The following is a 27298-nucleotide window of genomic DNA, read 5'->3' as shown; positions in this document are numbered from 1 at the left end:
GTCAACTAGTATAGAATTTTTTCCTAGTCTCCTTCACTGAGTGTGTACTGGACAGAATTTCAGTTTTACCTGGAGGGTCTCCACTCCAATACCACCCACTAACACAGGCCCATAACCTCCTCTGCTGACCCTGTTTTCCGTTATACACAAGCCCCTGCTTCCCAGAGCCCACTCCCCCCCCATTCCCGGGCAGCAGCCTTCAGCCCTCAGACTCAGGTAGTTCTCAGGTTATGGCTCCTTCCTGATCCCCACCCACTGGGAATTTCCTTTCTTTTTTAGGGGTTCTGCAATACATTTATAAAGAAGTTTGTAATATTTTTCTTTAGTTTTCTAGATATGTTGCAGCAGAAGTGTTTTTAGGTTATTAAGCCTATTCTATTTCTTCCCCAATATTTTGGAAGTCAAAAACTTGGCCATTATCTCTTTTCCTTGCATTCTTCCTAAATAAAGCCTATTCTCCTCAATATTGATTCTCTCTAACCAAGGGAAAGGTTATGTGTAAGGAAGTAATGACGAGAACACAAAAATGTTTATGATCATTTTTTTCACTGTATCTGCAATTAAGTCACCACTTGTTACATGAAATAAAATAGTGGCTTTAAATATAAACACAGGAGAGAGAAGCTTGATATTTATTTTAGTTATCAACCTACACTGATCCTCTACACAATACAGAATGATACGTTCTGTAAAATAGAGCTATTTCATGCAGAGGTGGCTGTTTACACATTTTGCTTTAGTTTCATGCTTCGGATCTAATTTTTTAATGCTTCACAGTAAACACCCTTGTTTTCCTTTCCTTCCCAAAGATCAGCGTAGAATACCGGTTTCACCCTCACTGGCACATCCAGGAGCACTGCATTCCCTTGAAAGGGCAGAGCTGAGAGATGCCAAACTTCAGGGTTAACTCGTCACTCCTCCCAGGGGTCCTGCTTTGGTCCTCTGAAGTGGCTCAGGAGTCAGCACTGCTGGTGACCCTGGGCCAGAAGGTCCCTCTCAGTGCTCTGAGAAACTCTGCCAGTGGTTTATTCTCAGACACCTCATCAATTTGTTCTGATTTTTGTTTTTTCATGATTAATGCAGACCAGCTCCTGTGTTTCTGTTAGAACAAGAATAGTCATAGTTACATTTTTATAGGGCCTAGTGGCTTATAAACGCCTTTCACACCTTCTTCTGATCCTTACAAAGACGCTGCATTATTATGACAGGTGCAGTACGTGCAGAATCATCACCACTTTACACATAACTTCCCTGACTCCCAGGACTCTTAAGTCAACCTGCCCTGGTTCTACCAAGTGGTAGGTAAAGACTAGAACCCAATTTTACCAAGAGGTTCCATGAAACTCCATGGATTCTCTCTGGGCTGGTGAACTGTGTGCCTGATGGCTTCACCCGGGTTAAAATGTAGGTCCCAGTGTTCATCCTGCCTCCAGGAACCATACTTGGTGGAGGGAGATGGCTGACTGGGCTCTGCTCCCCCACCCACCCCATCAACACTGGGCCCTCCATCCCACGCTGCTAAGCTGCTTAGACTCCTAAGTCATCCATCACAACATGCCACCATACTTCCTTCAAAGCCTTGAAGGGCTTGTCAACTCCCCATGGATTCAAATCCAGGTTCGGCAGACATTCAAATACCTACTTTGTGTCACACGCTGAGTGTATTAGTCAAGGTCCTCCAGAGACACAGAACCAATAGGAGACATTTATTGTAAGGAATTGGCTTGTGTGCTGATGGAGGCTGGAGAGTTTCAAGATCCACATTTGGCAGGCTGTAGACCCAGGGGAGCTGGTGGTGTGAGCTCCAGTCTGAACGCCTGCAGGCTCGAGACCCAAGCAGAGACCATGTTTCAGTTTGAGTCCAAAGGCAGGAAGAGATGGATGTCTCAGTTCAAGGCAGTCAGGCAGGAGGAGTAAGGAGGTTCAGTCTTTTTGTTCTAGCCAGGCCTTCAACTGATTGGATGAGGCCCACCCACAGTGGGGAGGGCAACCTGCTTTACTCAGTCTACCGATGCAAATGTTAATTTCACCCAGGTACATCCTCATGGACACACCTAGAATGATGTTTGACCAAATATCTGGGCATCACATGATCCAGTCAAGTTGATAAATGAACATCACACTGGCCTGGGGCATGTCTTCACCCTCTTCAAGGGGTGAATAGTTAAGTAAACTTGGGATAGTTTAATAGTTAAGTAAACATGCCATGGGGTACTGCTCAACAATAAAAAGTTACCAACTATTGATACACACAGCGTAGATGAGTTATCAGAGATTTATGCTGAGGGATAAAAGCCAATGCTAAAGGATACATATTGTATGATTCCATTTACATAACATTCCATTCCATTTACATCACATTCTTGAAAGGACAAAGTTATAGAAATGGAAAACAGATTACTGGTTGCCAGGAGGTAAGGAAGCAGGGTAAGTAGGTGTGGTTACAAAGGGGAATGTGGTCACGAGGGATCATTGTGATGGAGGTGGTCTCTGTCTTCACTGTGGTGGTTGATACATGAACCTCACACGTGATAAAACCGGTGTGCAGGGCAGAAGTTGAGACACAGATGTAGAGAACAAACGTATGGACACCAAGGGGAGAAAACCGCGGGGGTGGGGGTGGGGATGGTGGTGTGATGAATTGGGCGATTGGGATTGACATGTATACACTGATGTGTATAAAACTGATGACTAATAAGAACCTGCTGTATAAAAAAAATAAAATTCAAAAATTAAACAAAACAAAAAACTGCACAGAACTAAACAGACAAATACTGCCCCTGCAACCCAAATATATGGATACCCAGACAAGTTAAATCAGAATCCTTGGTGTTTGTGTATTTTTAAACCCCCTCAGGTGATTGTGGTGTTCTGTCAGGGTTGAGAGTCACTGCCCTAAGCATTTTCAAAGAAATACCTTGGTCGAATTTTATAACGTATTTGCAACACACGGCTAGAAGCAGCAATTTGGTTTAAAAAAGACATTAAAATCTCCAAATCATTAATTCCTGTACAGAACTAAATGGTATGTAAAGTTATCCCTCTGAGTATTCCAAATCCTTGCAATTCAAGCAGCTTCCATGACATCATCTGGCAGCTTGTCACAAATGCAGCGTTTCGGGCCCCACCCAGATCTACTGCATCAGAATCTACCTTTAACAATATCCCCAGATGATTCAAATTCGCGTTAAAGGTCGAGAAGCCAGCTCAGGATTTTCTCATACGCTTTTCAAACACAATTACAAGGCGACATGATTGTAAGTAACTATCTAGAAATTAAATCTTTTAATGCCCTAAATGGCATTTCTAAACACATGAGAGGATAATAGTATTTAATGTAACGCACGGTGAAAAATGTTTTATTAAAAAATGTGGCACTGGGTGTACAAGATAATGGGAGTGCCCGGCATGACACAAAGCAGCTTTCACTGACATCAAATGAAGTCTCACTTGTGACTCTACTTTTCAGTGCTGTTTGCCTTTCAAAGCAGTTTTCTGAGTTTGATCAAGGCTGTCCCTTACTCACAGACAATTTCAGTTTGTGCTGTTTTGAGTGGGGAGTTCTGATTTTAGATGGTTTTTGTAGGATCACTGCTCATTAGTTGAATGATGTTGAAGGTGTCAGCTTCTCTGCAAGTGAAGGGGAGGATTGGACCAGATGTAGTGGCTTTGAGATGAGCCCATAAGTACCCACAGAGGCACTGCGGAGGTGATCCCATGGGGACGAAGGATGGCTCTTTGGGCAAGGATCTGGAACCCTCTCTTCCCTCCCCACTCTTTAACTGGAGTGGTTCTGTTGCCACTTGATGTATCTATTTCAACTTTCATGCAGCCTCACTTAAAGGGTTTTGCCATTTAACAAAGGCTGAAAACAACCGCTAATTACAGCTTCTTGGAAACACGTTGATTGAGTTTAAGGACCTGTGTTTCATGAGGGTAGTTACCTGCACGTGGTAGGCATTAGTAAACGTTTTAAAAATCCATCATTACCAGTCCAATGGACATTCTCAGAGCTGCAGTTAAGCCTGACGAGCTTGCAGTCCCATGTAGGGACTCCGTGTTCAAACCCCAGTCCTTCCATCCACTGGTGTAATATCGCCAAAAAGCAGTATCCACAGATAAGAATACAAGTCCCACAGTCCCTAATCCACAATTCCCAAATCCAAAGGCACTAAAATGGAGGGTTTTTTTGAATTAGAGGCAAACAAAATCTGACCTGAACACACGAGATGCTCAATAGTTTTCTGTGTTCCACTCCTGTGGTGTGTGTCACGGAAGAAATGTGAGGTTGCAGGTTGCTGCCCCTGAGTGCCTGGGGGGGGGTCACATGCATCCCAGTCCTTGCTGCTGGGGGTGGGGGGGCCTCGGGTAGCTGACACTCATGGGAGTTAAGAGAGCAAGAGGTTTGTTGGGGGTAACTCCCGAGAAAAATAAAAATGGGAGGAAGCAGGATTCTCAAGCAGCGCTTGCGGACGCAGCTGTGACAGGACAGGAGGAAGGAAGAGACGATGGAGGAGAGGCCTCAGACACTGCAGGTGGGGACGGAGGTTCTGGAGCCCGGGTGCCTGTCAGGGTCTTATATTAGCAGAATTGGCCAGGCCCCTGATGCCCGCTGGGCCCGATTCTTGCCCGGGGATGACCGCCCAGGAGGAGAGTGGCCTCGGCTTGAAAACTGAGGTGGATTATTTTCTTTTTTTTTTTTGAGGTACTTGGGCCTCTCACTGCTGTGGCCTCTCCCGTTGCGGAGCACAGGCTCCGGACGCGCAGGCCCAGTGGCCACGGGCCCAGCCGCTCCACGGCATGTGGGATCTTCCCGGACCGGGGCACGAACCCGTGTCCCCTGCATCGGCAGGCGGACTCTCAACCATTGCGCCACCAGGGAAGCCCTGAGGTGGATCTTTAAGGCACTAACAGCCGTCAGCTAACTGTATTCATTCCAGCTGAGCAGAAGATTCTTTCTTTTTTTATAAAAAATTATTTATTTTTGGCTGCACTGAGTCTTTGTTGCTGCACGTGGGCTTTTCTCTAGTTGTGGCCAACGGGGGCTACTACTCTTCATTGCGGTGCACAGGCTTCTCACTGCGGTGGCTTCTCTTGTTGCGGAGCACAGGCTCTAGGCTCATGGGCTCAGTAGTTGTGGCTCGTGGGCTCTAGAGCGCAGGCTCAGTAGTTGTGGTGCACGGGCTTAGCTGCTCCACGGCATGTGGGATCTTCCCAGACCAGGGCTCGAACCCGTGTCCCCTGCATCGGCAGGCGGATTCTTAACCACTGCGCCGCCAGGGAAGTCCTAGAAGATTCTTTCTTAAAGTGGGATCCGAGAAGCACAGCTCCAAGGTTGCCACATAGTTTTTTTTTTTAATTTATTGGTGTATAATTCATGCATGCACCATAAAAATTTACCCATGGCAAGTGTACTGTTCAACTATTTTAGTAAATGTATACAGTTTTACAACTAAAATCACAATCGAGTTTTAGACTATCTCCAACATTCCAAAATGTCTGCTGTCTATTCCCACTTCTACCCCCAGCAGCAGGAAACCAGTGATCTGTTTGTCTCTATAATTTTATCTCCTCTAGAAATTTTGTCTACATGGAATCATACGATATGTAGTCTTTTGTGTCTGGCTTCTTTCAACTACCGTGTTCTTGGGGTTGGTCCAGGTTGTTGCCTGTATCAGTTGTTTGCTCCTTTTTATGGCTGAGGAGCAATCCAGGGTATGGATGTAGCACGTTTTGGGTATCCATTTATCAGCTGATGGATTGCTTCTCGCTTTTGGCTGGTGTGAGTAACGTTGCTGTGAACATGTGCGTCCAAGTCCTCGTGCAGGCACATTTTCATTTCTCTTGGGTACATACCTAGGAGTGAAGTTGCTGCGTCATATGCCAAGCGTCTGTTTCGTTTTTAAACCAAACTGCAAAATGATGCAGCCACACAAGCAGTGCATGGGAGTCCTAGATTCTCCACGTGCTGGTCAACTCTTGGTGTTGTCAGAACTGTCGGCTGCAGCCATGCCCGAGGGTGCGTAGTGGCATCTCCTTGTGCTCTTACTTTGCGTTTCTCTAACGACTAATGATGTTGAGCATCTTTTCATGTGCTTATTAATCATTTCTATATGTTTTTGTGTGAAATGTCTTTTGCCCATTCTTTATCTTCTTGTTAATGAATAAAAGTTCTTTACATAGTCTGGATACAGTTCATCAGCTATATGCTTCCCAAATATTTTTCCTAGTCTCTGACTTGTCTTTTAAGTTTCTTAATGGTTTCTTTTGAACAGCAAAACTTTTAAAAACTTTGAGGTCCAATGTATGTTTTTATGAATTGTGCCTTTAGTGTCCTACCTAAAAAAATCTTTGACCTTTCAGAAGATTTCTTGCTATGTTTTCTTCTAGACATTTTATAATTTTAGGTCAGTGGTTCTCAGCTGGGAACGGTTCTGCCCTCCAGGGGAAATCTGGGGGTATCTGAAGACAGTCTGGACTGTCGCAACTGGGTGAGGTGTGCTAGTGGCATCTAATAGATAGAGGCCAGCGATGGTGACAAACATAATATGATGCCCAGGACAGCCCCTGCAGCACAGAATTATCTGGTCCAAAAAGGCCAATAGTGCTGAGGTTGAGAAACCCTAAGTTAGGTTTCTGGTCCATTTGAGTTAACTTTTGTGTATGGTGTGAGGTAGGGATCCGTGTACATTTTCTTTTTGTGTGTGAGGTAAGGACGTAAGTGTGATAAGGATGTAAGTGTGCTGCTTTCTGTTTTTTTGTTTTGTTTTATCCTACTGCGTTGAATTGACTTGGCACCTGTTTTGAAATCAACTTGACCATAAATATGATTTATACCTAGAGTCTCTATTCTCTTCCCTTGATCTGTAGTCTACCTCTATGCCAATAAGTTTTGAAATCAGGTAGTATAAATCCCCCAACTTTCTTTTTCTAAAGAAATTACTTTTTTCTACTAGGGGTTCTTTGCATTTTCGTATACATTTTAGCATCAGCTTTTCAAGGTCTATAAAAACATCTACCTGGTATTTTGATGATTACATTGAATTTGTAGATCAATTTGAGGAAAATAGCCATCTTATTGATATTGAGTCTTCTAATCCATAAACTTGGTATATTTCTCCATTTATTTAGAACTTTAATTTCTCTCAGAAATGTTTTGTTAAGTATACAGATCTTATAATTCTTTTGTTAAATTTATTCCTATTTAGTTTATTTTTACATGATATTGTAACTGGAATTGTATTCTTAATTCTATTTTTGAATTGTTTATTGATAGTATATAGAAACACAATTCAGTTAGCTTTGTATATAGATTTTGTATTCTGTAATCCTGCTAAACATGCTTAATCTACTTTTTTCTTTAATTCCTTACAATTTTCTACATATGGTGTCATGTGATCTGAGAATAGTTTTACTTCTTCATTTCCAGTCTGTATGCCCTTAATTCCTTTCCTGGCCTTCTCCTCTCAGTAGAACCTCTGATATAATGTTGAACAGAAGTGGTGAGAGCCACATACCTTTCAAAATTTAAAAAAAAAAAAAAGTTCAGAATTCTGAGACACTTTTAGCCGTATGTGTTTTGGGTAAGGGGTTGCAAATCTCTAGTAACGAACTTTTAGGCTTGTTGGCAGGATTAAATGAGGTACCACATAGAAAATGCTTAAAGCCAGGCACAAATCAGTGTGCTCGTAAGAGATTAGCTTTTAGAGAGAGAATCTTCAGTGGCTCCTGGCAGGCTGGCATCAGGAATCTTAGCTGTGAGGATGCAGGCCTGGGTGGACCTGTGACCTGGGTGGCACTCTGGCTGATGTGGCCGTGGGATGGAGTTCTTTGTGGCTTGTCTCCACCGGGAGTCAGCACAGTTTTGTCAGCTGCCTCGGGAACTTTTGGTGCGATGGGAGCTCTGCCATAGTATTGATACCTGAGCCTCAAAGTCGCCAAGCCCAGGAGGCAGTGGGTGTAGTGACACGGGATTTACAAGGTGGAGGAAGGCCTCCGGCCTGCCGAGCGGCACTGAGGCTCAACGTTGTTGAGGCAGGAGTATTATGAGGGGACTTGGGGTATACGTTATATTAACAAGAGAAAACCCTTCATTATTTCCACGTGCATCGTTACTGCCCTTCTAGGAGGGTTATTCTAGAAGTTGATCCCTCGTATTTGCTGAGGAACTTGACATTTATTTGAGGTAGAAATAGCAGCTGAGATGAGTGACAGATAAACAACACGGAGGGAGCAGTACCACGAGGGCGTCTAACTGGCACCTTCGGCCCTGCTGGATTTAGCATCTCTCTCCTACACAAGGTGACCGGCCAGCGTGTGTACGACTTGGCCCGAATGCCCGTTTCCTGCAGGGGATGGCGAGCATCCTGGTGGCCTGCAGAGGCCCTGGTCTCCGGTGGGTGAGGCTCTCCTCACCAGAAACCAAGCTTGCAGAAGCGGGGCTACTGTGATGCTGCTAATTATCATTAACTGCGGCTCCTCACACCTGTCCTCATTATTATTTTGAGAAGAATCTCAGGTACATAAGGTGATAACGGACCAACATCCTTCACACCTGGTAGATGATACGTTAATAAAGAAACGTAGAAGCTCAGGGGGCTCTTTGTTCTCGGTAATAGAACAATGTAATTTCCATTCTGGGACCTCTCAATTATGATCATAACTAGGACACACAGACTGGCTTTAATAGAAAAGGCCCAACAGGGCGGGTCAGTGCTCCTCTGAGACACACACTCGGGTATGAGAAAGCCACACAAAGGAGCTTTCTTCATGTGAAAACCACAACACACACAGGCGGCAGACGTGACGGTGGAGAAAGGTATCCTTCCCGCGTCCACCCCTCCCCTCGCTTGAGCGTCCGAGGACGCCGGGGCGGGCTGTTGGCAGCAGCCACGGGTTGAGCGGTGTCTCCTTCACGGCAGCAGCGGGTGGTTCTCTGAGGCAAAGACCTTGTGCTGAGTGACTGAATCTAGAGGAAGAGAAGCAGGTTAGCACTGACAATGGCCAGCATGTGGTAAGACGACAAACTCATCACAGATACACAAATCATATATAAAATCGTCAGTGGTCCTGGGCAGCACGGTCCATATGTCCACAGGTCCATATGGCACATGTGGCTATTTACAGTGAAGCGAAGTCACATCAATGATTCAGTTCCTCAGTCACACCAGCCACATCTCAAATGCTCAGTCGTCACATATCCTATTAGATGTAGCACACACAGGGCATGCCCTTCGTGGCGGAACGTTCTAGTAGACAGGAAAGTCTGCCCAGTCCACGATGTGGGAGATCCAAATTCTAATCTCAGCTACAGCAAGTACTCCTTGGTACAAGGCAGAGTATAAATAATGAAAATCCCATGAAGGGCCCTGGCCCAGGGTGAGCCACAGGTGCAGGGGAAGAGGCCAACACAGCTGTGCCTGCAGCGCCTCCAGGCAGGCCCTTTACCCTTAATGCCGGACGGCTGACTGCTTCCGACCCTTCTGCTGCTGTTAGAATGAGAGAGGTGTGCAATGGACCGTCAGTGCTGACTGACAAATTGAAGTTAACTTATTGATTAGTATTATTATCCAGAGGGTGAACAATGACTGTATATTTGAAGGACCTTAAGAAGTCAGGGTGATGAGCAATAGGACATGGAAAGCTTTGGTGGTTGTGAGATACAAAGCAGAAAAAATGGGTTTCTTTTATGAATAAAATTAAAAAAATAGCTTATCTTAGTTATAGCTCAAGCCAGTGCCCGAGAATTTAATCACAGCCCTCCCACTACAAATGCACTTCCGCAAGGCGGTCTGACCTGGTAGCTGAGTCTCAGAGGATCATTAATGTTTGCTATATATATTATATACATTATATAATTATAATTAATAATACATACAATAGAACCTTAACAGTTATTATTGATACCCAGCATACCACTTAACTCTCTACAACACTGAAGTATTATTATGATTTACATTTTAATGTTATTAGTCCTTTATTCACGATTTGTGTTGCATATATTTTCTGTTTGTTGCTTGCCTTTCGACTTTTCTTATGCAAACGTTTATTTATATATTCAAATTACATCAATCTTTTATTGCATTTGGATTTTAAATCACAGGTAGAAAGGCTTCCCTATACCTGGTTATAAAATAATTCAGCCATATTTTCTTCCAGGTTTTAAAAAACCTGTTGATTCAATTTTTACATTTAGATTTCTGACAGGATGTCATTTTCGAAAGCCAGAGAAGACTGCCAAAAGGATGATGCTTTTTCTTAATTAATCTAGAAATCCAATATAATCCCCAAATTCCAAATGTTTGTTTAAAAAAAACTTGACATGCTTCTTCTAAAGTTTATATGGGGGAAAAATGCACGGGAAGACAACTTTGAAAAAGAAGAATGCGAGAGAATTTGACATACTAGATAGTGAAACATACTATAAAATTACGGTAGTAAAACAGGTAATTAGCACAGAATAGATAAATAGATCAGTGGAAGAGAATAAACTCCAGAAACCCACCCGTGCATATGTGGGAGTTTAAGAGCTGATTCAAGGGGGCATTAAAAATCAGTGGAGAATAGCTAAGTTATTAAAGAGATGGGATGATCCCTTATATCCCACAATGACTGCATTACAGATGGATTAATGCTCTAAACATTAAAAAACTGTGAAAGTATTAATAGAGACAGGAGATGAGTTTAAAATTCAGGGTAGGGAAACCTTCCTAAGTGAAACCTCAGTGTAGGTGCTGTGGAGAAACGGAGGTATTTGATTCCATCCAGAAAAATAATTAAAAATTAGGGCTTCCCTGGTGGCGCAGTGGTTGGGAGTCCGCCTGCTGATGCAGGGGACACGGGTTCGTGCCCCGGTCTGGGAAGAATCCCACATGCCGCAGAGCGGCTGGGCCCGTGAGCCATGGCCGCTGAGCCTGCGCGTCCGGAGCCTGTGCTCCGCAATGGGAGAGGCCACAGCAGTGAGAGGCCCGCGTACCACCAAAAAAAAAAAAAAAAAAAAAATTAAAACCCATAGAAAACACCATAAACAAACATAAGAGACAGAGAGGATCTTATATTTATCACAAAAGGTTACAGTTCATACTATACAAATATGCTATGAAACAATGTGGAAAAGAGAAACAGCCCAATGTAAAAACAGGCAAGAGATGAGAACTGGCCGTTCATGACCTATGAATCCCCCCTCTAGGTACTCATGCTCATGAGTAACTGAGTAATTACGGCATATACAGTAAGTAATGAGATCACCAAATATTGAAAATATGGGTAGAGTCTGGTACTGGTGAGGGTCTGGGGAACGGGAATATCCAGGTACTGTTAGTAAGACTGTAAGCTGGTACAGCTGTGTGGATCAAGGTTTAAGGTACACACAACCCTAGGGCTCAGTAATTCCTCTTCTACGAATCCCTTTTACAGAAATACTCCCGCCTGGGACTGGGCCACACTAATTATAGCTCAAGACAGTCTCTTAAAATTGAATTCAAATCATTCCAATTAGAACACACACACACACACACACACACACACATACACACACACACACACACAGAATTTATAGAAGCAGAAGCAGTGGAAATAACCCCAAATGTCTAATTGTTAAGGAGTGTGTAAATTAATCACAGCACCTCCAATAGCTAAAAAGAACGAGGTTACTGTTTGTGTTAAAATGGAAGGATCTTCTAAACACAGAGTTGGGGTAAAAACTCACGAACGACATGTGATCCTCCTTTTATAGAAAACAAACCCTCAATGCATATGTTTATATACATTTATTTCTATGTAAATACGTGTTAAATCTGAAACACACAGTTCAATCTTTAGTGTCGTTACTTTAGGGAAGGGTAGTAAGATTTTGGGTCTTTATGTATTTCTCTATTGTTTGAATTCTTTGACCATGAAATCAAGCGTCACTGTACACCATCCATCCATCCATCCATCCATCGTGGTGGGGAAAAAAGACTGACTGGAGAAGGGTCCAATTTTAAATTCAGATAAAACAGAAGCGACAACAAAGCCTGTGGCTGGCCCCTCCCACCTCTTCGATGGTGCTGCCTGAGGAATTAACCCCCTGTGCACGGTGCTGTGCAGAGTGGGACCAGGAGAACACTTGAGGACTGAGTAATAGCTGAGAGCCAGGACAGCTGTGTCCAGGGAGCCCCTCTCGGCTCCAAGTTCCCTGCTGTAAACACACGCACGGAGAGTGGTTTCTATCCAAGTTCATTTGGCATCTGAAGACAGCCACGTCCCCAGATTCCAGTGTCACGTCAGGTGCACGATCCTCAAACACCCCATAAAACATGACCACAAGACAGATGTTAGAGCAATGCCCGTCCCAGCCAGCGGAAAGGGAGACAAATAGTACACAAGCAGCTCCCATGAAATTTAAATTGGAAAGGAAAAAACCCAGGTTTTGTTTGTTTGTTTTTTGAACAGAGTTATTCAGCGGGTCTTGGCACACGTATCTGCACACGTTAAAGTTCACTGGCCATGATTCTGTGTGCTTGGGATGTGGAATCAACATGCCACCAATGCTTTTTTTTTTCTTTTTTTTAATAGTGGGACAGGCAAGTCACTTTATTGAACTAAGACTCCAACTGCCAACAGCCGGACGTGGCTAACGGTCCTTGTGCAGAGTTTGGGGACCCTCAGGGTGCTGCTGGGAGCTTTATCTTGACTTACCCAAATGAGCTATGAATTTTAGGGCTGGGAAACCTCAGTATCTGTGTAGCCAGATATCCACGCATAAGGGGTCACCTCTACTACTCTGCAGAGCGAGGGTCCCCCAGCAGACGCCAAATATTCCTGAAGTCCTTTCTGATGCTGAGCCCGGCCCGTACTTCTCTCTGGACCCACACCGAGCAAGTCTGTCTTCCTCTGCACGTTGATTCCTCTTCTGAATAAACCAGTCCCTTCTCTGCTTCTTCACGGATCCTTACCGTTCTCCCGGGGGCTCAGAACCCAAGTCTAGGACTCAACTTCTATTCTCTTTCCTAACACAGCACAGTGTCCAATCTGCCAGCAAGTGCAATTGGCTCCAGAGTTTTTATTTAACATATTAAACAGCTTCACACCACCTCCATCGATAGTACCCTGGTCCTAACCACCATCAATTATCACCTGAGTCACTGCAAGAGCCTAAGATCACTCTCTCTGCTTCTATTTAAAAATATGTCTTAGAGCCCATTTCCCCTTCTTAAAATCCTTTGACTTCTATTTATTCTTAGAACAAAAACCACACCTCTAACTACTGTCTACCGGGCCTTGTGTGGTCCAGGCTCTGCTGCTTCGCCCCCCATCGCTCTGTGCTCTAGACCCACTGCCTCTGCCCACCTCTCATCCGTGACCCTAACTGTTCCCTTAGCTCCACATGAGCTCATCCCTCTGGACCACATTCAGAGCTCAGCTCAAACACAGCTCCTCGGTAAGGAGCCCACCTCAATGTCTCTCTCCATACTCATACCCTGTTTTCTTCATAGCATTTATCACCGTCGGGATTAAAAAGAAATGCCCATCTTTAGAATGTAAGTCCCACGGGAAAAGGGCTGTACCCTTTTGAGAGATGCTCAAGAAATACTGCGTAAATGAATGAATGACCTGATGCCATGCGGAATATCTGAAGGAAAGAGCAGTTCTCAGCATTTTTTTTCTGCTCTGATATTGGGCTGGAGACTTTCACACATCTGATACTTTTCCAAGGGTATAGCGCAAATTTGCACTGTGTCTTAGACAAGACAATCTAGTTTATTCCTAGCATGCCAACTTTTTCTTTCCATCCAAGAAACATGAGTGAAATGATACAACAGGGCTAGCTTTGAGTTCACTATATTTCTGTTACATTTACTACTGGGCATCGGAATACTAATGATTTTAGTAAGTGGATCATAAATAAAGACCAATCTTGCTGAATTGGTTACAATGATTCTCTTAGATTTTTCTAGATACACAACTATATCGTAGGCAAATAAAATGATTTTTCCCTTCCTTTCTAATTCTGATCCTTCGTTTGTGTTTCTTATTTTATCCCCTTGACTAGAAACTCTAGAACGCTGCTGAGACACAAGGGTTAATAGCCATATGTATTTTGTACCTGACTTAAACCTTAAACTAAGATTTTCACTGTTAAATATATGTTGTAGGTTTTTTATAGATACCCTTCACTGTGTGGAGAAAGTGCTCTTATTCCTAGCTGATGAAGTGTTTTTTGTTTTTATCATGAGTCGGTACTGCATTTTCTCTAATGCTTTTTAACATCTACTGAGAAAAATCAATGGATTAGGAAAAAAGATTGAATGATATTTATTTCTACATTCTTTGGTTAAACCCTACCTGACTATATGTTTCTTAACACACTGCTAAATTTAATCTGTAAATATTTTATTTGGGATTTTTTTTTTTTTTCCTGAGGTACGCGGTTCTCTCAACGTTGGGGCCCCTCCCATCACGGAGCACAGGCTCCGGACGCGCAGGCCCAGCGGCCGTGGCTCACGGGCCCAGCCGCTCCGCGGCATGTGGGATCCTCCCGGACCGGGGCACGAACCCGCGTCCCCTGCATTGGCAGGCGGACTCTCAACCACTGCGCCATCAGGGAAGCCCTATTTGGGATTTTTATATCCATATTCACAAACGAGTTTGGGCTAGCCTCGTAAAATGAGGTGAACAGCTTTTCTATGCAGTAATGTGTAATGTTTGGTAAAATTTACTGTTAAAACTATCTAGGGGGAGGCGTCTTAAAAACGATTTTCTTGTGGTAAAACAGTCATAACCTAAAATTTACCATTTAAGCCTTTTTAAGTGTACAGTTCAGTGGCATTAAGTACATTCACAATGCTGTGCAACCATGACCGCTCCTCATTTCCAGAACTTTCTCATAATCCCAAACACGATCTCTGTGCCCATTAAGCAATAACTCCCCATTCCCCTCCCCCCACCTTAGACGCGATTACCCTCTGTTATAATTTCTCTAGGAATCTGCCTGTTCTAGGTAACTCATAGAAGTGGAATCATACAGTACCTGTCCTTTTGTGACTGGCTTCACTTTAACATAATGTTTTCAAGGTTCGTTAATGTTGCAGGTTTAAGAACAGCTTTTCTTTGTAGGGCTGGATAGTATTCTATTGTATGTATGTATCACATTTTGTTATCCATTCATCTGTTAATGGACACTTGGTTGCTTCTGCCTCTTAGCTGTTGTGAACGATACTGCTGTAAACACGGGCGTGTAAATATTTGAGTCCCTGCTTTCAAATCTTTTGGATATGTATCTAGAATTGGAATTACTAGGTCATAGGGTAGTTTGTTTTTTTTTAAATTTTTTGAGGAACTGTCGTTTTACATTCCTGCCAACAGTACACGAGATTCCACTCTCTCCACGGTTTGTTTTGATAATAGCTGTGGTTTTGATATGCATTTCTCTAATGATTAGTGATGCTGAACATCTTTTCATGTGCTGATGTCGTCACTGGAGAAAGGTCTAATCAACTCCTTTGCCCGTTTTGTACTCAGGTTTTTTTGTTGTTGAGTTGTAAAAGTTCTTTATAGCTTTCGGATATTAACCACTATTATTTCCAAGTAGCTTTTAAGAGCGGTGGTCACCTTTTTTCTTGCATGTGTCCAAGTCACTTGAGACAGAGACGGGCGAGTCAGTCCTTCAGGTCTCCCAGGCAGATGAGAGCAAATAAGGTCTCTGTTCAGGGAGGGGAACTGGGAAACCAAGACTGTCGGGGTGAGTAAATGGCACAGGAGTTTCCTACTGCTGTAACCATGGCTTTGCTTGGTTGGGCGTTTGCCTGGTGGCCGTAAAGCTTTGACTTTTTTCCCAGAGCTCCTGAAAAGTTGGTTCTGACGGCTTCTGCTCGTTTCTTCCACGTTTCTGTGGGGAGACAAGGGCCTGGAGCTTCCCAGTGTGCCATCTTGCTGCCATCACTCTGCAGGCGACTTTCGTGTCGGGTGGTGAGAGGCGTCCTTCAGATTACAATTCATTTTTTTTTTTTTTAATGGTTGAAACTGTTTAGATTTTCTATTTCTTGAATCGATTTTGGTAACATTTTTCTAGAAATTATCCATCTTGCCTATTTTTAAATTTACTGGCATAAAGTTATTCATCATGAGCTCACGATTTTTAGCTATCCTTACTGTATCTGTGGTTGTAGTCCCAATTTCTTTCTTAGTTTTGTTCATTGGACTCTCTTCTTTTTCACTGTTTCTAGAATTTTGATTTTGTTTTTCTCTCCCCCCCACCCAAAGAACAGATTTTTCTCTTTGCTTCAATTTTGTTAATGTTTGATGTTCTCTTTATTCTTTCTTTCTCCTACATCCCTCTGTATTAACTTCTTGCTACATATTCATCTTCAAGCGCCACAGTTTAAGAAAAATTGAGTCAAAAAGTAAAATGATTTAATTTAATCCGATGACTTTCCCTCTTCCTGCAAATCGGGGAAAGCTTCTTGTGCCTGTGCTTTGACGTGGACACGCTGAGCTCAGCCCAGCTTGTGGGGTGTCGGGGTCCGTCCCACGCAGTTTGAGAACCACCGCGGTGGTGGGTGCACGAGTGAGGAGAAGGTGCGGTGACTGAGCTGCATGAGATCTGACTCTTTACAAACGCAGACTCTCGGCTGGGAGGTGGGCAACCAGGAACTCTGGGTCTGCAATTCACCACGTGGCTCTGGCCCAGGAATTCAGATTCCTCACTTTCCTCATCTCCAAAAGGAGTCGTTTCCTGTCGATCATCTCAGAATTCATTTCGAGCAGCGTCACTCTGATAGGGCTGCCATCACCAGACACTGCCCATCGTGTGGCTTGAACAACAGACATTATTTTCTCACGGTCGTCAGCCGGGTGGGTTCCTCCCGAGGCCTCGCTCCTTCTCTGTCCTCACGAGGTCTTTCCTCTGTGCGCACACCCCTAGTGTCTCTTCCCCTTATAAGGTCATCGGTCCACATAGATCAGGGCCACACTTAGGACCTCATTCCACTTTAGTCACCTCTTTAGGGGCCTTGTCTCCACACACAGTCGCAGCCTAAGGTGTGGGATTTAGGACTTCAGCACAGGACTCTGTGGGGACCAGCTCAGTCCACAGCATGAGCTCCATCACTTAGGCAGTTAGCGATGAACACCGTAAACCTAACATGCAACAACAGCGCAAACCTGGAACACAGACGAGATGCTCCTAGGATCCCTGACGGTGTCTCCGTGATCAGGAAACCCTAGGGCCTGGGGCTGTAACAAACACCCTGTTCAGAGCACGTGGGTCTGAGCCAGTCTCGTGTCAGCCCTCAGTGGAGACGGCCATCCTGCCAGTGTGCACAAGGCCCATGCGCTATCAGCGATTTTTCCCTGAGACCACTGACATGGGGAGACATTCAAATCAAATGCTTTTTTATAAGTTATAAAAAAGTCATGCCGAGGCAAGACTTCTTTTTTTTTTTTTTGGCAAGGCTGTTGAGACTATTACATTATGTTCCCACAACAGTATAAAATGTATGTTTTATCACTTGAATGTAGCCCAGACAATAAAAGGGCGCCCGAGACTGGAAACGTGCCTATGAGAAAGGCCAAACCAACCTGCAGTGATAAGACCAGTGGGGATAAAAAGAGTGAAAAATGGTTACAGCTCAGGCCGCTGACCTGTGATGGATGCCCATGGGCCCCGCCACGCCAGCGGGTACCTCAGACCCCAGGGTCTTCGTCTCTTAATGTGTAAGATGGGAACTATACTCTGTGGGCGTGCGGAGGAAACCAGAGTACTGGAAAGTGCTTCAAAACATAATACGTCTTTACCAACATCAGGTAAAGGTGACATTTTTCTTCCTGCTGCCGGAAATCTGACTTTTGTTTTCCCGTGTATTTTCATACATATTCAAGTGCCGCAAGTGTGGTCTTTCTTAAAAATCTCCATTCCTCCTCCTGGGTGAATGATTCATCAAGAATCTTGGCCTAAGTATGCTGCTGTTTCAGGGAAAACAGACTCTGGGGAATGACTTGGGAACACAATCGGGACGGGTCCAGTGGCTTTGTTAGAAGGCAGCTCGGTGTGTGTGAGCTTCTGCTCGGAGCCAGTGAGTAAGACGTGGCTTAAGTTTCACATGTGGAGCCCTAGTGGGAGACTTCTTAAGTTCACACCGTTCTAGGCCAGCAACATCAGGCGGTAGGATGATCATTTAACAGTTTTTTAAAAAATATTCAGAAACATTGGGTCATTGTTTTTAAGATACAGTGAAGGGATAAAAGTTTTATCGGACAGATTACAGCACTAGGACGTCAAAGGTCCTGGGGAAAGTGTCCACATCTGCCCCCGCCAAGGGGGAGTTTCTAATGGCCAAAAAAGTCTCCTCCTTGCCTATCCCCTGTGACTCTATTAGGTCTGCAAAAACAAAGACCCCATAAAATATAGGAATAAGTGTAAAGGTACTAAAAAATCCTAGAACCTGGGCTTCCCTGGTGGCGCAGTGGTTGAGAGTCTGCCTGCCGATGCAGGGGACACGGGTTCGTGCCCTGGTCCGGGAAGATCCCACATGCCGCGGAGCGGCTGGACCCGTGAGCCATGGCCGCTGAGCCTGGTGTCCAGAGCCTGTTTTCCGCAACGGGAGAAGCCACAACAGTGAGAGGCCCGCGTACCGCAAAAAAAAAAAAAAAAAAATCCTAGAACCTTTATTTTGGAAGGTAAATTACAAATCTGAAAGTGGGCACACCAAGCTACGTTCAAGATTTTAAAAACAGTTTGAATAAAATAATGAGCTCTCAGGGATTCGGCCTCACACGGCACCTGATATTCTAGTTGGAACAAGTCTAGTTGATAAATTCTGAGTACTGCTTTTCGTAAGTTATCACAAAATGACTTTTAAACTGGTGCTTTAACATGGTTTTAATTTTAATCTAAAAGTGGTTTTATTGCTAATTTTAATTTCACATTTTGACAAAATATTCTCTGGAAGTGTCTGTACTGAAAGCTAATGGGAAGGATAAAAGTCTCCAGGAGAGACAACGCTGCTTTGGCAACAGGTCAGGAACGATTTTTTGCGTGTCAGTGGGTCCCACTGCCCGGCGGTCCTGGACGCTGCCCCCTGCAGATGGGAGAGACTTTGCACCCCCGTGCTGTCTCCTCCGATCATCGTGTTTACTACTCTGTCTCGCACACGAGGTAAGTAAAATTAGGTCCAGAGAGACCCAGGTGACTTGCGTCTGGTCAGAGAATAAGCTAGTGGCAGAAAAGGTGATGCCCTAGATTGTGTGTTTTGTAGGTCTGTGCATATGTGTAGAGACAGAAAAATGAAATCTCCTGCACAATGAAATCATCTGCACAAAGCTGGAGCTATTGTGTCGTACTTCCGTTCAGAAAGAGATGCATATAAACTAACAGAACATGTATTTTTCAAGTATTTAACACTCACGCGACAAGGCTGGGGAGGACCCAGTGCAGACGGGGCCTCGGGACTGATGTTACAGGTGAGGACTTCACCGTGCCGAGAGCCGAGGATTCCAGGACACACGGTACCTGGGAGTTGCCAAGGGCACAGGTAGATGGTGCGATCAATGAGAAATCAGAAACAGGACATGAATTATGGGAGGGGAAAGAAACAAAAACCTAGGTCCGCAGTTCCAGCTCTGAGACTCAAAGAACTCCAAAGGGCCCTGTGGAAATTACACCCTGGGCTTCAAGCAGGTAGACATTCGCCTCCTGAAAACCCACCATCGGGGGGTCAAGTGGCCAAACCCCAGGAGGAACCAGGCAGACAGCTGTCTTGTGCACAATCCATGCACAGAAGTGCACCAGGGCCAGGAAGGGGCCGGCTGAGGTCCCCAATCTGGAAATAAGAGGAGTGCAGACCGAGGCTTCGGCCCTCTGCACGGCGCACGATTGCAGACTTTGGAAAGACTAGTTGTTGATGTGGGCTGTTGATATCAATCCTGTGCACCGTTCTGTTAGCTGAATGAGGCTTTTTTTTTTTTTTTTTTTTGCGGTACACGGGCCTCTCACTGTTGTGGCCTCTCCCGTTGCAGAGCACAGGCTCCGGACGCGCAGGCTCAGCCGCTCCGCGGCATGTGGGATCTTCCCGGACCGGGGCACGAACCCGTGTCCCCTGCATCGGCAGGCGGACTCTCAACCACTGAGCCGCCAGGGAAGCCTGAGGCTCCTTTTTTAAAGCACAATTCTGGTCTCTAGTCGGTGTCATTTTGATACATGCACTTTTCTAAAAACCAAAACCAGAACTTCTGTTTCAGAACACTGGATGTTTTGAGGGCTCTATTCTTGGCATTTAGAAAAGAGTAAACAGCCTCTCCTGGCTTCTGGACTGTAGCTAAAACCATAGGTATTTTGAAATTAGTTTCCAGGCAAAGAATAAATTACTCTGCACCAGAAAGTAAAAAATGACTTTTGATTGTCATACTTTAAAAATATATCAAAGGCTGACCAACAGTCACTTAAAAGATATTCATAAAATGTGGTTATTATAAACGAATGCAACCTGGACAAACATGGTCTCTGCTAATGTGTCAAAGGATAATGTCTAGGAAGCGGTGAGAAAAGCCAGAAGTTTGGGATTTAGAGACAAGGAAAGCAAAAGGAAGATTGAAAAAGAAACCTAGGCAGAGAGAGAGAGCGAGCACACTTAAGACGTAAGGATCTTGGCCAAAAGTGCTGAAACAGGGCTCGTTCAATGTCATGGCTTGAACTATGTCCCCCAAAGCCCACAGGTTGAAGCCCGAACCCCCAGGACCTCAGAATGGGGCTGTGTTTGGGAAAAGGGCCTTTAAAGAGCTACTTAAATTGAGGTCATGAGGGTGGGCCCTAATCCAGTGACTGGTGTCCTTGTAAGAGGAGATGGGGACGCGCAGGGAAGGCCACGTGAAGACACAGGGAGAGACGGCCCCCTGCAAGCAGGAGCGACGCCTCGGAGAAAGCAGCCCCGAGGACACTTTGATCTCAGACGCCTGGTCCCCAGGGCTGAGAATACCTCCCTGCTGTCTCAGCCCCGTGGTCTGTAGTACCGTACCGCAGCCAGGCCGACTAGTACGTTCATCCAAACCCAGTGGAGCCCCAAGTTCACCCCACCATGCTCGACTACATCACATACGCTGCCCGAGTCCGCCTCCCCTGGGCCCCTGCAGCCCCCAGAGCTGGGGTAACAGACGAAGCCCCTTGTTGCTGGTGTCAGCCTCCAGCCTCCCAGGAATCGGAGCTCATCTGGCACTACCTCCTCCCCTGCAGGTTCGAGGGGGTGTTTTGCCCAACGTAGCAGAATTGACGCCAGACACACACGTCACATTCACACAACACCTGCTTTTAGAAATAAAAGCCCCAGTCCTTTTGTGCTAAAACGTACCACTTGGAGCACGCGGACAAACGAGCATAAGGACAAGTGCCTGAAAGGGAGGGACAGTGGCGGGTCCTGGCAGCCGGCGCTGGCCGAGACCCCAGACGCAGAGCGAGGCAGTCACGCAGTGGGAGGGCCCAGGAGCTGGGGGCGGCCAGGCTGGTGCCGTGGCCTCACGGCTGGGGCAGCTCGGGGTCTACTGGGTCTTTCACACGAGCCGGGAGATCAAGTGGCACAATTCTAATAGGATTTCCTTTGTCCCCGCGAACTGCACCTGGGCTGACAGTAAAAAGCAGGAATGTCTAGGTGGGCTTGTAACAGATGAAAGTCACAGGAGGGTTTTTCTCTTTTTACAGGACTCTGTTAAGGCAGATACGTGGACACTGAGATATCCGGCAGAGGCCCCCAGGCTGCGCGCAAGGGGGCATGGGCCTGAGGCTCCCCTCTGAAACCTGGTCCAGTGGCCAGGCTCTGAAGGGGACCCCCAATGGCTACTGCAATCACGAGGCACCTCCCTGTTACCCCCGAGCCCCCCCAGGACACAGCGTCGTCTTGTGCATGGGTTCCTACCTAAGATCCACCTTTCCGACAGGTACGTGACTGTCGCCGCCTTCTTTCTTGGGACGGGTCCGATGCAGATGCTGGCCTGGCGAGGGATGTGCGTGACCCAAACCCCGCACAGCACGACCAGCTCCCCCAGCTTGGCTCTGAGCAGGCCACTGGCCGGGGTAATGAACACGGTCGGCTGATTGGCAAACAGGGCTCCCCGGTACCGCCTGGTGGACGAGAGGCGCTCCTGGCGGCAGAACTGTGGGCAAAGGCGGGGGGAGGGTTCCTCCAAACCAATTCATTGTTCACAACAGGCCAACTGCAAGGCTCACGTCCTTTTTCAGAAAAAGAACAAACTGAAGGTGAGGTTGCACACACTCAGTGAATTCTGAGGATCCAGGGGAGATGATGCCATTTAATGATAACGACGGATAATAAGCAGTGACGTTTCCTGGAGCAGCCTACAGGCAAAACTCCAAGCAAACAAATTTATAGGCAAAAAAAAAAAAAAATGTTGAGGCCTTTGAATTACTACAAATTCTAAACCAAATTATTGAAAAGTAATCAACTGTTCAACGGAGGGAGGAGAACGGCCTCTGCATTCTGAGTAACCCAGAGGAATGTGGAGGCAGGAGCCTTGCGGGATACAAGTGCCCTTGGCACTGGGACAGCATCCTTCGTCCCGGGCTCAGGGTTCCCGGAGCAAGTGACGCCACAGCTCCGAATGGCTGTAAATCCAGCCTCATGGGGTCAAGGGTGTAAATGGCAAAGCACAGAGCAGAAGTCCTAGCTGTGCCCTGCTAGGCCAGGTCGGGGAGGGATGCGTCCTGATGGAGGGGGGAGATGATGGGACGCGGTTCCGAGACGGGGGCCTTGAACTGCCCGCCCTTCTGTGCTGATAAAGTCACGTCGGCCGGCTGGCCAGAGGCACAGTGGGGAGGCCCCGCTGTGCTACACGCTCATGTCACTAACTCCAGGTTCATGAAGACTTCTCTATGTGCAAATGCCCTCTGGGATATGTTGACGGTTATCTGCCATCCACATCTGAGTGCTTTAACCCGCATGTTTCCCTGAGGACAGAACTGAACATCTGAGATCAGCAGCTCAGAGAAATTAAGGACTTTGACGGGAGGTCTGTGGGAAAAGAGGTGAAGGGGTGCCTCTCAGAGGAGGGGCCCGGGTGGGCGGGTGAGGGAGCGCCCGTTACCCAGAGGACAGTGGGTGGCTAGTACGGGAGAGGGGCTGACCCCGGGGTGGGCAGGCAGCGAAGAAGGTGTTCCTCAGTCCTCCACTCCGACAAAGTCTGAGAAAGAAGAAATTGTCCCCCTACTAGGTTTTCATGCTCCTTTCCTTTTGAAGAAGACGATCCTACTGTAACAGCGACATCAGCAACAACAAAAAACCCCCCAAGACCCCACTGCAACATCAGTGGAACTGATTTGATAAACAAGGCCGTGGATTCATTCTCTTTTCTCACCCCAGCCTTGAATTTTGCCATAAGCTTTGATACATTGCACAGCTTCCCTTCGACTTGGGTACCTAACAGGACAAATGACCATTCTCCCCGTGGGGTACCTTCGTTCACGCTGTCACTTACTCTCAACATCCCTGAGATGCAGGGAGTGGAAAGGGTCATTCCTTTAATTTTTGCAGATGAAGACACTGAGGCAGAAGAGATTTGCTTTGGTTCAACGTGACTCGAGCTGCAAGGAAAAACCCACCATCCGTAAACTCAGTGAATCACTGGGCCACCCTGCCCTGAAGCTGGGGATCAAGAATCTTACTAAAGTTGGATGTAGTCACACGTCCTAAAAAGTAGTTGCAGAGGTTGATAACTGAAACAATACCGAAAGGAATACAGTAAGCTGAGTGTCCCTGGGCTTTCTGTTACTCAAATCCACTCCTGTCTTTTCCTCCTTAACGGCAAGGCGTGGTGGTTTTTTGGGTGCTGACCTCTGCAGGGCCATGTGTTCAAGATAGGGGTCCCTTCCCAGCCCAAGGGGAAGACTCAGGCTGGGTCCAGGCCAACCACAGGGATCCCCTTTCCCTTTCGAAGGACAGGGTCAAGCGTGGGCTGGACCCGATCCCGGCCAGTGGGACCTGAGAGTGAGCCTGCTGGGGGCAGTTTTTCCTCACCTACTAACATAAGCAACTTTGTCTTGTCGACAAAGGACACCCAGAATTCCTGAAGCCACCCGAGGACCCTGGACACCCTGAGAACAAGCAAGTGGGAAGAGGGGAAGCCCTGGATCCCAGATAACAAATGCTTCTAAGCCACTGGCCTGACCAAACTGGGAATTGGCCTCCTCTTGTCCTTTTAATGTCAGGGGAAAAAAAAAAATCTTCATTTTTAAGCTACTCTTTGTTGAGGTTTTTGTTTGCAGAAGCCCAAGCAACCGAATGCTGCAGTTCTCATGACCCTGCCCCTTACCAGAGGTGAGAGTTTGCTGTATATTTTTCTAAATTCTGTACAACACACATATACTTGGGATACAGTTTTTCTTGATCAAGGATGTATCTTGGTACACAGAAGAGCAGTAACTCAAACCTGTTTTAATCCAGCAGAAAGGACGTAAGTGAGCCTTTCTCATGTTTAGAATGAGCCTTCGGAAGCTAATCGGATGCTTCCTTCTTCTCCCGCCCACATTTATTGAACACTTACTCTCTACCAGGCACGTGCAAAGTGCCAGGAAGCAAAGCTGATTGAGATGCAGTCCTTGACTTCAGTTTAAAGCACATACTGCGAAAGTCAATAAATGAAAACGCTTCCCTTTATTTATTTATTCAGCTTGCAATCAGAGGAAGTAAAGAATTACAAGGATCTGATTCTTCACTCAAAATAATTGAGACTAGGTGCGTGCTGACTTTCCGATCCTAAGTAAAATAATTTCTGGGGAAGTTTAATCAAGATTTAGTTTACTTAAAATTAAATTTAGGAATTTATCCTCCAAATACACTCCCCGATGTATGTAAGGACATGTGTGTAGAGGAGTTCATTGCCACAGAAACAGCGATGATTGGCAGGTTTTTTATAAATATAATAGGACACCTGATTCTTCTTACTGCTGAGTTTTAGTTAAAACCTTCCGCTTACTGAAATGAGTTAAGTATGGGATACTCCCCCAATACTCCCTTTACTGTCCTCAGTCCCCGTGCTTTTGCTTCCTGGGTCCTCGTGACTGATGGGCCTCAGATGTACCAGTGCAGCCTTACCCTGGAGCCCAGGCTCTGCTCTGAAGGCACAGATCATAAAATTGCTTTGCTACTGCCCTTGACCTTGCCTTAAGGGTTCTGACTGCGGCAGTCAACTTTCCTGTCTAGCAAAGCATCATTCTGTCCCCACGGGTACGTTGTAAACAATGAGAATTGTGAGGCTGCGAGCAGCCCAGGTTAACAGAGCGGCCGAGGGAGCTCTACACGCCCTCTGACACGTACCTCCATCCAGCTTCCCCCCGACAGGCCTGCTTTCACTGCAAGCCTTTTGGTACAACAATGCATGGCCATTTGCTCTAACCCCTAATTTCATTTCAAGCTTTTCGACACACACACACCTGCCACCAACTGCCAGGAAAAGGAGTCTGGGCGGGGCATGTGGGCATTATTACAGGGTGGTGGAGGGTGGTGTGTTATTGTTTCCCTCTAAGGTGACCTCAGAAACCAGGTTTATCCATGTGGACTTAGAAGGTTCTGGCTAAAAATGATTAAAAGACAAGTTAAAAAAATCATAACTCATATCACTGTAAAAGGAACATTTAAGATGTGTTCATTTTATTTAACTCTGACAGACGCTATACTGGTTCAAAGGAGAAACAGATAACACATTTATAGATTAGAAATACTGAAATGAAGTTGCACATGGACCAAAATATTGGCTTTTCCGTGGGGTAGGGGGATATTCCCTTCACCAGACAGATTTCACTTCTAGCCCACAGACAAGAATCGTGTGCACTGACAGTAGGTCTTTACGGCCTAGGGTTGTGAAACAGCTCAAAGGCAATGAAAGCTGGAAGCAGACAACCTGGGGATGGTGTGGGGTGCGTGGGCTATGAAGTGTAGTTTTCCAGTGAGGCGCAACTTTTTCCCCACAGAGCCCAGGATGCTTGTTTACCAAAGGAGATCGTGGAAGGAAGGAGGATCAAGTGGAATTTACTGACAGCTCTGGACTAAAGGAGCCTCCAAAGTAACAGGCCAGGCCAGGAGTCTGGGTGAATCTGGGGTGCAGCTCCCACTCTTCTCTGTGAGTGGCGGCATAAGATGATCATCACGCAGATGTGTATGTGGATGCAGGTGTACATACATGACAGGGAGGCAGCCGGAAGGAGGCAGAAATCTCTCTCTGTCATGAGATCTTCGTTTGAACCCTTGGTTGCAGAGGATCAGTACTACTGAAGGGTCTCAGTTAAGGCCAAAGAGCCACTGGCTCTGCTTTATAGAACGTGGCCTTTGCGTTTGTGCCTTCATTAAAAAAGCTATACTGACTTAACAGGTTAGCTCAGAACCTTCCAGCCTCTTCACACAGAAGTCAGTCAAGGGGGACCACACTGTTTACAGAGCAAAGCTGAGGGGAACCGCCCCCTGCCAACCCTGTGCTTCTAGCTTCAGTGACCCCCGGGTATTCGTCCCCGACCCAGACGTCTCCCCACCCTGAACCCCAAACAGGGGAGGGTGTTGACGGTTCATTTACTCCGGACGTGGGTGTTAGAGTTCACTAGCGATTCTGCTTTTCCCCCTGGGTAGAGCGCACCTTGAGTGTTAGTTTCCGCAGGTAGTTTTGAGCCATATGGGGAAAAGGAGGTACACATCCTTCACTGTGGAATTCTCATGGCAAACTATTTCCCGCGTTTGGGACCCGCAGCTCAGGGAGGCTGGCTTCTTCTGTTTTGCCTGAGATCACACACCACAGATTTGAGGGGTCAGGCCCCAAAGCCCTGGCCCTTCCCAGAACTTCACATGATCTCTGCTCCTTGTGGCAACAGAGGGACAGGAATACCCAGCTGTGAAATGATGCCACACCTCTTCAGAGCTAAGACGCACTCTCCCACATTTTAGCAACCATAACCTAAGGACGGGGCTGACACCGCACCATGGGGTGTGGTTCCGATTGGCCAAATATACCACAGAACTTTCTAATTTGTGCCTTGGTGTTTTTCAATTCCCTGTGCTTAGGGTGGTTATACAAATCTATGTATGTTAAAACTTATCTGTACACCAAAAAGCCTCAATTTTTACGGTTAACTTAAAAGACAGAATAACAGTTAAGAAGTACGCTTTTTTAGCATTATGTTTGTCTACATCTCATTTTTCTTTCAAGGACAATTTAAGTGCTTCGTCTGTGGAGGCTTTTCTGAAGGGCACTGCTCTAAAATCCTATCAAGTGCAGACTGGTCCACTGAACTGGAACTCAGCACGTACCAGTGGCCATAATCCAGTGGTGCAGA

General features: G+C 45.9%; 1 protein-coding gene across 4 annotated transcripts in view; it reads right to left on the bottom strand.

Annotated features, from left to right (window-relative positions):
* Nucleotides 1–529: 529 nt before the first annotated feature.
* MCPH1 (microcephalin 1) overlaps nt 530–27298 on the bottom strand; it is a 236894-nt gene continuing 210125 nt past the window's right edge. For 2 of the 4 annotated variants that reach the window (XM_067721971.1, XM_067721970.1), the window contains one exon: nt 531–8968. The gene's annotated coding sequence lies outside the window, so the exon portion shown is untranslated. Of the gene's footprint in view, nt 8969–27298 lie in introns of all 4 variants that reach the window. The other 2 variants (XM_067721973.1, XM_067721969.1) reach the window with 2 other exon arrangements.

Source organism: Pseudorca crassidens, chromosome 21, assembly GCF_039906515.1.
Source record: "Pseudorca crassidens isolate mPseCra1 chromosome 21, mPseCra1.hap1, whole genome shotgun sequence".
NCBI classification, from domain to species: domain Eukaryota; kingdom Metazoa; phylum Chordata; class Mammalia; order Artiodactyla; family Delphinidae; genus Pseudorca; species Pseudorca crassidens.
This window is presented reverse-complemented; position numbering and strand designations above follow the sequence as displayed.